The sequence below is a fragment of the Ictalurus furcatus genome, chromosome 14, assembly GCF_023375685.1.
Source record: "Ictalurus furcatus strain D&B chromosome 14, Billie_1.0, whole genome shotgun sequence".
NCBI lineage: Eukaryota > Metazoa > Chordata > Actinopteri > Siluriformes > Ictaluridae > Ictalurus > Ictalurus furcatus.
Window position 1 is genome coordinate 22,776,207 of NC_071268.1, and position 14,736 is coordinate 22,790,942.

The following is a 14,736-nucleotide window of genomic DNA, read 5'->3' on the forward strand; positions in this document are numbered from 1 at the left end:
ATTTATGTGAGGTGTGATGTATATTTAGTCCTGTGCACACAGTAAAGAGAAGGAAAGGAAATTGAACAGGTAAGAGGGTGTTTTGGCATAGTGTGGGGTATGGATTTTCTTAATGTAAATGTGATGTCAATGGTGGATGCACAGCTGCTCCTGTCAGGCAGCTGGAGGAATCTGCTAAGAATCAGAAAAAGAGAACCAAACAATAATTTTTGCAAGGTCTCATTTCACATTTCTGACTTTTTCATTTCTGTCGGGTCCTTGTATTTCCCCCAGGGCAAGATGATCGCCCTGAATGTTCTCCAAACATTGATGCTTTGTGGCTACTTCCTATCTGATGCACATGCATTTGCTATTGTTATGCTCACTGTATGTGGTGGTAGCTGAGTCAGCTTCCCAGTTATAGTGACACCAAGTAACCAGGGATACCCAAGGAGTCTGTAGAAGATGAGACACACTTAAATCTAACCTCTGATACTATTTAGGACTGATAGTAGGTGAATAGGGATGCAGCACTTTACAGTGAAACAATGAAAAGTAGTGCTGTGTCTCAATTCTATGTCTCAAATCTGTGTTGCCTACTATCCATCCTAAATAGTAACCAAGATTAGAATTAATGTGTCTGAAATTGTAGTATGTTGAAATGAGTATCCCAAAGGGACCTGGATGATCTACTATTTCTGGTAGATTTTCGAAGTGTGGATCCATGGACACTTTTTCAGATAATATTGCCCACAACTTGCACGAGAGGAGGAGAAGTTTTGTAACGGTTTGTTTTGCCAAATTCAGGGATGCATTTTACAGAGGTGTAAATGAAATGTGTAAAATTAACGGAATGGTAGATTAAATTATATTGTATAAATTACATAAGGAATTATAAATGAAGAAAAGCTGAAATGGAGTTTGTTTACCGTAACAGCGTGCAAAATAGTCAACAGCGTTCTCTTCCATTACATAACGTGTTAGTATGTCCCAGTACATGCATAGTATTTTCTTGCATTATCTTATACTAATCATACTTGCACACTTGAAATCACAAAAAAATAACCCATCACTTTAATGCATAGTACAACCCCTGGCAAAAATGATGGAATTACCACACTTAGAGGATGTTCACCCTGTTTTTAACTTTGTGGCAAATAAACAAATCACAGATATGACACAAAACAATTTTTGTTTAATAGCTGAACTTTCTGGCTTCATGAAACATACCTCGAAAAAAAATTCAATTCAAGTAGATCAAGTAGAGGAAAAATTATAAAATTATAAGTAGGTTAATTGAGACGCAGCATTGTATTTAAATAGTTGTGCTAACAAGGCATGATGAGACACAGATGAGAGAAATACTGATTAGTGAGGCATGTGACTTGGTCAGGTGATGTGCTGGGGCTGATCAGTAATGTAATTCTACCATGACACGTATATGTGGTTTTAAAGACATGACATCATGAAGACATCATGAAGGTGTGCTCCAGATTTCCCCCACCCACCCAAAAGACACTTATTTATTTATTTATTTATTTATTTACTGTCTGCACTCGTCAACAGAATGTGAAACTATACATATACAATCTAGTGAATATGAGCTTAACCAATGCCGTGTGCTGCGGGTCCTAAATACAAAGTGTCTATCTTTCAACTGACAAGGACTTGACACATACAAGTGCAATTAGAGATAAAGAACACACAGGCAAAAACTCTCTTCCTGTCTGCAGCTCCAAAATGAAACACTGTGAGATACTAAGCTGTAGAGGAGGCTGTAAGGAGGAGGGAGGCTTGAGGTATAATGTTTGAGTCCTAACCGGTTAACTAATTTAGCAAAAGTCTCCCATTCACGTAGATCTGGAACTGGAAAATATAAACATGAAATGCAGTGAGATGAAACTTTTGGATTTGTAACACAAATGTACCGGATGTCAGATTTGTTTTAAATGTAGGTTGGACCATATATATCCATGTCTATATTTGATCCAACTCTTGTGCCACATAATCTGTTATAAAGCCTGGAACTTGAATTCCCTACAGGATGTTCATCCTCATATGTCAAACATATTTTAGAATGTCTTTTTTTTTTTTTACTGGCAACATCATGCATGCTTTGAGACCTAACCAAGATGTTGAAAATGCAAATATTTTCCAAATGTCCTGGGATTTTTGCTTTGGGGTATCAAGTTTTGTGGTCTCAGCTGTGCTGCACATTGAAGCTTTATCAGTGGTATTCAGAACATGGCATTCAGACAGGCAGTATGCAAAAGCCCAGCCTTTAATGAAAATTGTGCAAACGTGTTTTATATATATATATATATATATATATATATATATATATATATATATATATATATATATGTATATGTGTGTGTGTGTGTGTGTGTGTGTGTTAGTGTGTGCGTGTGTGTGTATATATATATATATATATATATATATATATATATATATATATATATATATATATATATATATGTGTGTGTGTGTGTGTGTGTGTGTGTGTGTGTGTGTGTGTATACAGTGGGGGGAAATAAGTGTTGATTGCATCAACATATTTTTCAGTAAATATATTTCCAGTAATGTTATTCGCATGAAATTTTCACCAGACATCAGTATTAACTCAAGAAATCTGCAAATATAAAGAATTCACAACATTAAAGTCCATAAATAAATTTATATGAAATAAAGTGGTATGACACAGGAAAAAAGCCTTGAACACGCTAAGAATAAGATGGCGGCGCATATACATCGTCTTACCAGATTTCAGAAAATTTAGTTGTGAGAACTTCACCTAAAGCAAACAATCACTTTTGGAAATCAACAATCAGTACTCTAACATAGTTTTGGTCTATCCTTTCAACTTCTGCGAACTCCCTCCGGAGCTCCAGAGAACACCTTGGACATGCGGACCACTCACACTGACCGGAAGTATCCAGCGTCAGTGTCGAGACCATAAACAAAGACGGGGGAAGCGTGGAGGGCTGCGTGCTAAGCTCTACCTAGCATCTTTCTCGCCAATGTACAGTCTCTGATGAACAAGCTCGAAAAACTAAAGATCTGGATCCTCACACAGAGAAGGTCATGGACTGTAATCTCATGTTCTTCACAGAATTATGGCTCTGTAACGATGTTTCAAACAGCGTGGTAGATCTGGATGGATGCACTGTCATCAAGGCTGACAGAGTAGCAGCAGCCTTAGATAAAAGCAGGGGTGGTGGTGTATGCATTTATGTAAACAAAACATGGTGCAAGGACTCTGTCATTGTTGATACCTATTGCTCTGCTGATCTGATCTGGATCTCTGACCTGATTATTAAGTGCAGGCTGTTCTACCTACCACGCGAGTTTACTTGCATTGTGATAGCCGCTGTTTATGTACCGCCGTATGCTAATGCAAAAGTGGCTATGAAAGAACTTTGGGCCACTATTAGCAAGCTACAAACTTTGCACTCAGATGGGGCCTTTACTGTTGCTGGGAACTTTAATCATTGGACTTTAAGATCTGTTCTCCCAAGGTTTCATCAAAATATTTCCTGCTCCACAAGGGGACATAAAACATTGGACCATGTCTACACCAGTGTGACTGATGCTTACAAAGTCACACCCCTCCCCAGCTGGGACAGGCTGACCATCTGTCTTTGTTCCTGCTCCCCAAGTATATCCTGTTCTTCAAACGTGTGAAACCCACAACGAGGACTGTCAAGATCTGCTGGTGGGTGCTGACTCCATCTTCAGCATCATTTCCGGCAGACAGACTGGACCGTGTTTGCTGCACAGGCCACCACAAACTCTCAAATTAACACTGACACTTACACCAACTCTGTCCTGGAGCACATCAACAGGTGTGTGGGCAGAGTGACCACACACAAAAAAATAAAAACCTTCCCCAATCAGAAGCCCTGGATGAACAGAGAGGTTCACCTTCTGCTCAAAGCAAGAGATGCAGCCTTCAGGTCTGGAGACCTGAAGAGCCAACCTGAGGAGGGGAATCTGTCAGGCTAAACCCACACACACAAACAGAGGATTGAAGAGCACTTCAATTCCTCTGACCCCCGGCGTATGTGGCAAGGCATACAGTCCATCACAGATTACAAACCACCCAACACTGCACCTCTCTCCAGCGCTGCCTCCCTCTCTGACAATCTCAACCATTTCTATGCTCGCTTTGACCGGGGTAACAAGGAGGTCTCCCTCAAAGAGGATCTACCACCTAGTGAACTGCCTCTGTCTTTCACAGACATTTTCAATATGTCCCTGGCCCAGGCAGCTGTCCCCACTAGCTTCAAGACCGCCACCATTGTACCGAAGCACTCCACCCCATCGGCCCTCAATGACTTCCGTCCTGTCGCACTCACCCCCATCATTGCCAAGTGCTTTGCGAGACTGGTTCGATCACACCTTAAATCCTGTCTCCCTGCTACATTGGACCCACACCAGTTTGCCTATCGCCGTACCAGGTCAACAGAGGATGCCATCTCTACGGCACTCCACTCTACTCTAACCCACTTGGACAGTCAAAATTCATAGGTCCGAATACTTTTCATTGACTTCAGCTCAGAATTTAATACTGTGATTCCCTCCAAACTGATCTCCAAGCTCTGCCAGCTTGGCAGGGAACATTATTAAGGATGTCTCCCACCCTAACCATGGACTTTTCATCCTCCTCACATCCGGAAGGCATTACAGAAGCCTACATTCCCACACCAGTAGGATCACGAAGAGCTTCTTCCCCATGGCTGTGACCCTGCTGAACTCTGTACTTCCATTCTAATGGTACTTTACACTCATATTGCACAATTCTGTACAATTCTCCTCTATACATTTTTAATATATTAACATTCTGTATTATATTCTTTATTATTCTCCACTGTACATATTGTAAGTTATAGCTTCATTTATGCTGTAGTACTTACTTTGTACTTGTATGTATTTAATACTATATTATTTTACTTACAGTTAGATGCTAACTGCATTTCATTAGCTCTGTATTTGTACTCTGCATAATGACAATAAAGTTTAATCTAATCTAATCTTATCAAATCTAAAACCAGTTCTCCAAGGCAAGGTAAGGCAAGGAACCAGCTGAAATCCACAAGTACTTAGTCTATAAAAAGGATTTTCGTTACCAAGGTGTCACACAAGAAACATCTCATGATGGGTAAAATAGCTCTCCCAAGACCTTCGCAATCTTATTGTTGTGAGACATATTGATGGAATCGGACACAGACATATTTCAAAATTTCTGAATCCTTAAATAAGCACCATTGGGGCCATTATCCACAAGTGGAAGCAACATCACTCCGTCATCAATGCACAGGAGCTCCTCGCAAGATTTGTGACCAGGGAGTAAGAAGAATAGTCAGAAGAGTAGCCCAAGAGGCAAGGACCACTCGGAAAGAGCTCCAGAAACACTTGGAGGCAGCAGGTGCCACCATCACAGAGAAAACAATAGGCAATGCACTCCACTGCTCACACTAACCCAGCAAGACTCCATTACTAAAGAAAAGGCATGGTGAAGTTTGCTACAACTCATTTGGACAAGCCTATGAAATACTGGGAGAGTATAGTCTGGTAAGACGAGAGCAAAATTGAATTTTTTGGCTGTCATACTACACACCATGTTTGGAGAAGAAATGGCACTGCACATCACCCTAAAAACATTATACCAACAGTGAAGTTTGGAGGTGGAAGCATCATGGTGTGGGGCTGTTTTTCATCGTATGGTACTGGCAGACTTCATATAATTGAAGGAACAATGAATGGAACCCTTTACCAGGAGATTCTTGAGAAGGATCTGCTGCCATCCACCAGGATGATGAAGACGAGATGTGGGTGGACCTTCCAGCAGGACAATGATCCAAAGCATGCAGGAAAGGAAACTCTGAATTGGTTTCAGAGAAAATAAATCAAGGTGTTAGAATGGCCCAGTTAATCACCTGACTTGAATCCAAATGAGTATTTGTGGAAAGAGCTAAAGATCAAGGTTCACAAGAGGATCCCCCGGAATCTTCAATATTTAAAGACAATATGTTTTTAAATCTTACTAATACATAATTCTTAGGGGATAACGGGAGCTATTTCATTGTATGTTAACTTTTATTATTACTACCTAACGTTCTATGTTGTGCATTGTGGCAGGTTTTGAAAGAAAATGGTCATGTGCACATGGCTTTCAGCCAAGGCTGGTTGATTTCCTTAGTTTGAAATATTCATTGTAGCATTTATCATAAAGTATTGTCTGTTCCCAGCAAAAAACTAAGAACAGATTTGCTAGAAAAAATTGAGATGTATAATCAGTCTGCAACAATTTTGCCAGTACATCACTAAGGGGACATAAATAGATCACATAAATATACATGACAAAAGGGCTTACATGTGGCATGTTAGTTATTACTGGGGTGGAAAGTAATGAGCTATATGCATTCAAGTTACAGTCCTTGGGTACATGGTTCGCTGTAACGACACTTTTTGTAAGACATAGTACTTTCGCCTAGAGTAAAAAAAATGCATTTTAAGGCTGAAAGAAAATTGAAAGACATTATGTGTAATTTAAAAAAAACATTTGGTTTCAAGACCCAATCAAAATCAAGCTTTTTCCTGCCGAAAGTCTAAACTTCAGGTGCCAAATACAACAGACACTAGAGACAGCTGGCATACTGGGCCAAATTTATCAGGTATCTTCAGCTTTAAATGCTTCAGAGGTAACAGCATAGTAATGATCTATAAATGATGCGTCAAAACCTGTGGAGATATCTCCATATCACAGCTCAATAGCCAACCTGTGTAAATATGTACAGTTAAGCCATTAGCTAGCCGAGTGAGCTAAATTAGCTAGCCAGATTTTTCTACAGTATGAAAGCTCTGTATTAAACTTAAGATGTCACTTTTCTGGATGGTAGCGATTGACTATTGTGTTAAATATATCTGAGTGTTAATTACACGCAAGTGTTAAATATACAGCCTACAGCACATGTGACTCAACGAATCAATTTTAATCGACCCCAATGGTTTTTAAAAAAATTTTTTTATAACAACCCATACTGCACTACGCCTCAACATTTTCACTACATCTAGAATTCACAGCAGATCCATAGTACAGCGCTGGGATTCTGCGCATGCCACTGTACACTGCACATGAGCTTACACCTCACAGGGCTGGTTAAAACCAATATCTATAAGCTACATTTGATGCAAGTCAGACCCTCGTCTAAAAACGATTCAGAAATGTGTCAGGTGTTAGCCTTTAGTGTGATTCAGTATTTTACTCCACATCCTGAAATGTAGCACCCAGTGTAGAGACCTAAAAATATGGTGAAAAATTAAAAGTTGATGGAGCGCAAAGACAAGAGTGAGGGGAGATTAAAGACATGTTCTTTGCAGATAGGTAACGTGAGCTAGCTACTTAGCTGCTTAAGCTAGATGCCTAGCTATCAAACCTAGCTACTAAAGCTAATGAAACCCCAACAGCATTTGGCAAAGTTACTCTAACTCTAAACACCCCAAACACCAACCTCACCAGTGTGAACCCATGTTAAATTACACCCTGACTTGCAACACAGTCATTCAAAATTCTAAGCAATTCTTCAAGGTTTTCAGGTAATTAGTTATAAATTATGCTACAATTAAAAATTAGCTTGTGTTATCGTACCATTAAAATTGTTTATGGCAGCTTCCATATAAACCCATTAACAAATGTAACATGCATTATGAAATACTGCTAAGTCATGGCATCCTTTAACACCTTTCATGCCATTTGATGATGCAGGGTTCAAGTAAAGTGGTACCGTAATTCTTTTTTGTTTATTTAAAATCAAAAAAATAATGTGTTCACAGATTAAATTCATTTCATTAAATCTAAAGAAATTTAAATACAACATGGATTTCTTAGAAGTGCAATGTTAAAAAAAAAAAAATTATAATTTTAATTTCATTTCCATCATTTGCTTGGACACATCGGTAGGACTAGTTAATATCTATTGAGACTTTAGCCCTAGCTCTGAATCATAGAAAAGAACATAGTGAAATTTTCTCACTACATTTTAGTATGAGTGCAGAAGGGGAGGGTGAAAATATTCTTGAGTAGCTGTGGGATCCATCCGTGTGTGGGCCATCCTCGAACATTTTCTCTTGCAGAAATACATGGGTACAAACCCACATATACACACACACACACACAGACACACACACACACACACACACACGAGTGACACACACGTGTTCTTATACACGGGTTTCTTAGAAACCAACAAAGAACAATTTTACAGCAGGCAAGCACACACATCTTGCATAAGACACCAAAGATATATGCACACCCAACCACACAAACTCAGACACACACACTAGCCTCTTCCTCTGGCCATTTTACAATCCCACCCTCTCAGACTGCTGATGCTAGTCGTGGTGTGAGGTTGGAAGGCGGCAACACACACGCATACACACACACACATTAACCCCACTTGAGTTTTGCAAGTACTGCTAGCCCAACCCAGCCAACATAAATAGATACATTGGCCAAGTTGAGAGCAATTCTTTACTGTTCTATTGTCTCATCTGTTCTTTGCCTTCTACATACATTCCCTGCAATATCTGCTTATTCAACATTATTTATGGTTTACCATTAAGCACAAGAACAGATAGTTATTAAAGCATAGTTATTAAACATTCTCACTGGGGAGAATTGGTAATAAATCTATTATTTCCCAGTAGTGGAAATCAGTTCCAACAAGCCATAATGAATAGTTGCAGTTATCTTCTTGAGTTTGTTTGTCCAAATACACCAGCAGGAAAAAAAAAGAGAGACATTGTAAAAGAAATTTCAAAGAATTATTATCCAACTTTTAAATGGCCTGTAATAAAGTAGATTTGTTTTAAATACTGAAAATTTATTAGTCATTACTCCTTTATCTGTTTTGTATGTGAATGTACTGTATATATGTCTGTGTATGTACATGTGCATGTGTGTGTGGACATTTCAGCCCTTCTCCTACCCATCTACCATGCGTGCCTCACTCCCTACCATCATACCACGTATGATGTCACCAGTCTTGTGCCTTTGAATGGCTATGTGTTCCTTACCACTAATATTAAACAGATGATATGGAACCTCAGAATGATAGACTTTAAATGATACAAGCAGTCAAAACAATGATGATGATGAGAGGTACAATTTCCAGACAAAGCTTTGTATTTGTCTCTAGGCTACAGGCTGCATATGCTGTGGCTCTAGGCTGGGTTGAATTCTTGGAAGTATCAATGTCAACAGAATTTGTGAAATACTAAACGTGAGGTGTCAGTTTTATTCATATTTTTAAAGAGCTGTGAACTTAAAACAACTCGAAACAACATGCTGAAAATTACTATAGCTTTAATAAAACTAAAGATGAACCATTTTTATTGAATGACCATCAAAGGAGGTAATAGAGATTGAAAACACTCAACACTCAACACTCACATTGAAATTTTTTTTTTTTTAATAATAATATCCAGTTAATCTTTGTATGTCTTATTGTGTAACATTTACATGACATGTAATGCAAGACAAATGTAGTTGGTGATTTCCCAACCTTGCCCGTAATGACTCACAAAACCGTTACATTTGTGGCAGTTAATCTTTATGACAAAGATGCCACTGATGATGCATTGCTGCACTATATAGAAATACAGGTATGTGCCACTTCCTCAGTAGGTCAATTCATTACATCATTCTAAATGGGCTCTAGCACATCTGTCATTTGCAGTACAGCTTACAATGTCATGCTAGAAAACTGACAGAATAACAATTCAATGAATTCTTTTCATTGAAACATAATAGTCCAAATTAATTCTGCCTTATCACTCATTGTAATGCCAATACATTCAGAATAACAATCATAGAAGCCATAAGTAAAGGCATAAGTAAGTGATGCATTGCTCCGGTTCCTGTTCACACGGTGGAGTGTGAAGAGGCTTTAGCTGCTCCAAAATAGATTTCACAATGCGTGGAGGACAGCGGCCCTTTCTTCACCACTCGTCTCTGGTAAATTTCAGTTGTCAGTTGAAAGGACCCCTCGACTTCTTTGACTTTACCCATCACGCCCTCCTCATTTTTTCTGCTGTAATTTATTTTTCACCACCCTTGTGAGTCTCCCCCTCACAGCTGTGTATTATCTCTCCAGAGAGCAAAACCCAGCTCGTGTGAAGGCTGCGGGTCTTGAACAGATTACTGGGAGATTTGCTGTTCCGCTTTTTAGTGCTGCAGAATTTGTTGCTTTGTCGTGTACACGTGCTATATGTGTGCGACCTTGGAAATGGGTTTGGAAAGCAGTCCTGGAGGACCGGGAGGGAGAGATGCAGTGCAGCCTGTGATAGTGGCATCCCAGTTATACATGCACACGTCTAAAACCTCTGGGGCCTTAAATTTGTGAGTAATGAAAACACTCACTTTCTGATAATTCTATGATGATATTATTTTATTACAATCAGGGACACCAATTGGGCCCCCAACCATCTTATCTATTCAGTTTATGCCCAAGAGAAATGTCCCCACAACATATGAGTCTGTCTTGACTTAAATAAGCGCTCAGAAACATCAACAAAGCATGTGAACTCACTCAACCTCTTCTCAGTGCCTAGCAATAGGACTACACAAACTGCCCTCTGCCCATACACTCACGGCATCTATACCCCGCTGTCTGCCTGATGCCTGGCAACTGGCTTCAACGACACTGCCAGAGCTTCACTGAAGCAGACTGATGAGGCCCATTTCCTGAAGGCCTGAAAGAGGACTTTGTGTGAGGATGAGAGAGAGCACAGATGGGTCAAACCATGGGCAACTCTTTTGATGCCAATGAGCCAAATCACCCCAGGAAACAAGGAAGGATTTTATCAATAGCATCTGATCTGAGACTCAAGAGAGGATTCTGGTTTGTATTTTCTTCCCTAGTTCTCGTCCTCTAAGAGCTGGTTATGGGAGCTAAGTGATAGTTGGCAACCATTTGGCTATTCATTATGCACTTTAACATAAGCTATTTTTATTGGAGACAGAAGTGCTTCACAAAAAAGACCTCCCTGATAACACACATTTTACCTGTTTACTCAACCATGCTAAATATATACTGAAATAATCATTTTAATGTGGCTTCCTATCAGAACTGTTTCATTTGTACACCACTGGCAGGAGTGAACAGATTGTCTTGCCCATGATGTTTAGTCCAACCACCCATGAAGCTGCTGAAAAGGAATGAGGATCTGAGCCCAGTTTTTCAAACTAACCAGAGTGTTAAGGCAAGGAATCAGAATGGGTATTCAAAAAGGGAATCTTTGAGCTATAGTCGATTAATTGATAACTATTCAGTATTATTTGGTAAGAGAGCTTTTAACCATATTCATCTAAGGTTTTCCAGCAGTATCACAGCACAAAAACTAAAGACCCTAACTCAAGATTCAAATGAACATGCACTCTCTTCTAACTTTATGATTCATTTGGAAAACTGTGAAGGCTACATTATCACTAGGCCATGGGGGTAAAAAAAAAACCTTACAATAAACTAGATCTACAAAAGAAAGCGGCTAAAATAATTAGAGGGTACAATAGAGGGTAGAGGGTTCCTGTAAGCTTTCTGACTGGCCGGTGCAATCCTGCTCTGAAACCACACTGCAGATAAAAGACCACTGGCATTAGCTAGCAGAATAAAACCCCTGATTCACTAATGATCCTGACAACTTGACAATAGCTGCTTTAGAAGTGAACACATGAAGCAGGATCTGTTTTTCTCTCTCAAATTTTAATGACAAAATGTTTGTCAGAAACAAATGGATTCATTTTGGTCAAATCCAGGTTTAGTACAGGAGCTTAAGTGGTTCCGGGCACTAGGGTTCAGACTACTAACAAAACACTTACTTCTGCTTTGCTGCTTGTCTGTAATGCTTTTCAGCCCAGCCCAGAGGCACTGGCAGGCCATATATATATATATATATATATATATATATATATATATATATATATATATATATATATATACACACATATACATGTGTGTGTGCATGTACAGTGCCTTGCAAAAGTATTCACCCCCTTTGGCATTTTTCCTATTTTGTTGCATTACAACCTGTGGTTAAAATTGATTTTTATTTGGATTTCATGTAATGGACATACACAAAATAGTCCAAATTGGTGACATGAAATGAAAAAAATTACTTGTTTTAAAATTCAAAAATATGAAAAATGGATGCATGCATATGTATTCACCTCCTTTGCTATAAAGCCCCTAAATAAGATCTGGTGCAACCAATTACCTTCAGAAATCACATAATTAGTTCAATAAAAAAGTCCACCTGTGTGCAATCTAAGTGTCACATGATCTCAGTATATATACAGCTGTTCTGATAGGCCCCAGAGTCTGCAAAACCACTGAGCAAGGGGCACCGCCAAGAAAGCAGCACCATGCAGCCCAAGGAGCTATCCAAACAGGTCAGCTGTAGAGAAGTACAGATCAAGGTTGGGTTATAAAAAATATCCAAAACTGTTAACATCCCACGGTGCACCATTAAATCCATTATTAAAAAATGGTAAGAATATGGCACCACAACAAACCTGCCAAGAGAGGGCCACCCACCAAAACTCACAGACTAGGCAAGGAGGGCATTAACCATAAAAGCAACAAAGAGACCAAAGATAACCCTGAAGGAGCTGCAAAGCTCCACAGTAGAGATTGGAGTATCTGTCCAATTTAAGCCGTAAACACCACAGAGATGGGCTTTACAGAAGAGGGGCCAGAAAAAAAGCCATGGCTTAAAGAAAAAAAATAAGCAAACACGTTTGCTGTTCAACAAAAGGCATGTGGGAGACTCCCAAAACATATGGAAGAAGGATGAGACTAAAATATATATATTCTCAATACTCAATACTCAATATATATATATATACATACACACACATTGTCTATGTGTATGTTTATTGTGTATGTATAAATTATGAACACAGAGTTTTTTTAATGACTTTATTTTCTAGGGTAATTGTTTGATATGCTTTATTGCTTTCTATTGTTATTCCTTTAGAAAGTATCCTTTGGACGAACCTTGGCTAGAGTTGAAGTGATCATAACTCATTGCATTCCTATTAAAATGACAGAGAGTACCTTAAAAGAGTTTTAGATCTTAATCTCTTGAGGCTTTGTGCCTGTGATCCTCTGACCTGAATACATAATTATCTTTGTAAAAAAAAATAAAATAAAAAATTATATATATATATATATATATATATATATATATATATATATATATATATATATATATATATAAAATGTATAACTGCAAGCATCCTTAATTCTCATGACTTGCATCATTTCTTGAAAGAATTAAATTAGTATTTACATTTATACCAAGTGTGCATTACCAGCTGTAAATGTTTTTAAAATTTCTCCTTTTGGTGTATCAGTGCAACAGGGCAGAAACAGGAATACAGGCATAATAAATGCTGTAATCCCTATCAGTAACATTAATCGTCTACAAAGGATAAGACTCCCTTTGATGCTGCCAATAATTATACTTGAATCTTCAATTAAAAATTTAAAACCGTGATTTCAGAGGGAGATTATTTGGGGGCAATCCCATTCTTGAATCCCAGGTGTGTCATATAGTGTGGAGGAAAAAAAAACATACGGCATACTGTAGAGTGGTGCTTGAAAGTTTGTGAAATCTTCAGAATTTTCTACATTTCTGCATAAATAAGCCCTAAAACATCATCAGATTTTCAGACAAGTCCTAAAAGTAGATAAAGAGAATCCAATTACGTTGGTGGATTTTCTTACCAGATACATTTAGTTACACTTATTGCTGCGCAATACTGGATCATTTTCCTCAGTAAATAAATGACCAAATATAATATTTTTGTTTAATTTGTTTAATTGGGTTCTCTTTAGCTACTTTTAGGAAAATCTCATGATGTTTTAGGTCATATTATGCATAAATGTAGAAAATTCTAAAGGGTTCACAAACTTTCAAGCACCACTGTAGCTGGTAGAAAGGATAACACATAAATGTGGTGTTTGTCCAGTACAGACTGGTTGTTTGAACATAACACAACTGCTCTGGGAACTCACTATGACTGCTTAAAAATGAGAAGAAAAAAAAAAATTGTTTATATGAATATCTGAGGGATTTCACTAAAAATATTGATTTGCCAAACTGCCAAACCCTTTTCTTATTTAAAATGGATTTTCTTCCTGTGCCCACTGGAATCCTAAGAGAGATAGATTTCAGCACTGCAGCAATCATTTCAACTATGCAACACCTAAAAATTATATACTGTCAAAGATTCACACAACACTATTTAAAAATTGTGGACTACGCCTCAGGGCTCCCTTCCCATAGTTCTTCCTACAACTCACTGAGAGATGGGCTCCTGGTTTTTTTTTTTCCTGCCAGAGATAACTTTTGTTTCATGCATACCATAATCAAGGGATTTGACCACAGGTTATTACGACCATGTGGTGTGTACAAAATGAGGTCCAAGTCAGCAAGATGACAGATTTATTGTGTTATGATGTTTTTAATGACTTATGTTTCGTCCACACGGCCAGTGGTCGTATTTAGAGGTGGTCGGAACGTCTGAATAAGGGACTTTTCTCAGTGTACACGAATTGGCTCAGATATGTTGCATGATGAATATTGTCTTGTTTAAGCGAACAATCCCAAATAAGGTCTCAAGGCATGGTAGTGGGAAGCAGGTTTTGACAATCAGTGGGATATCCTCAAATATACCAATGGATTATAATC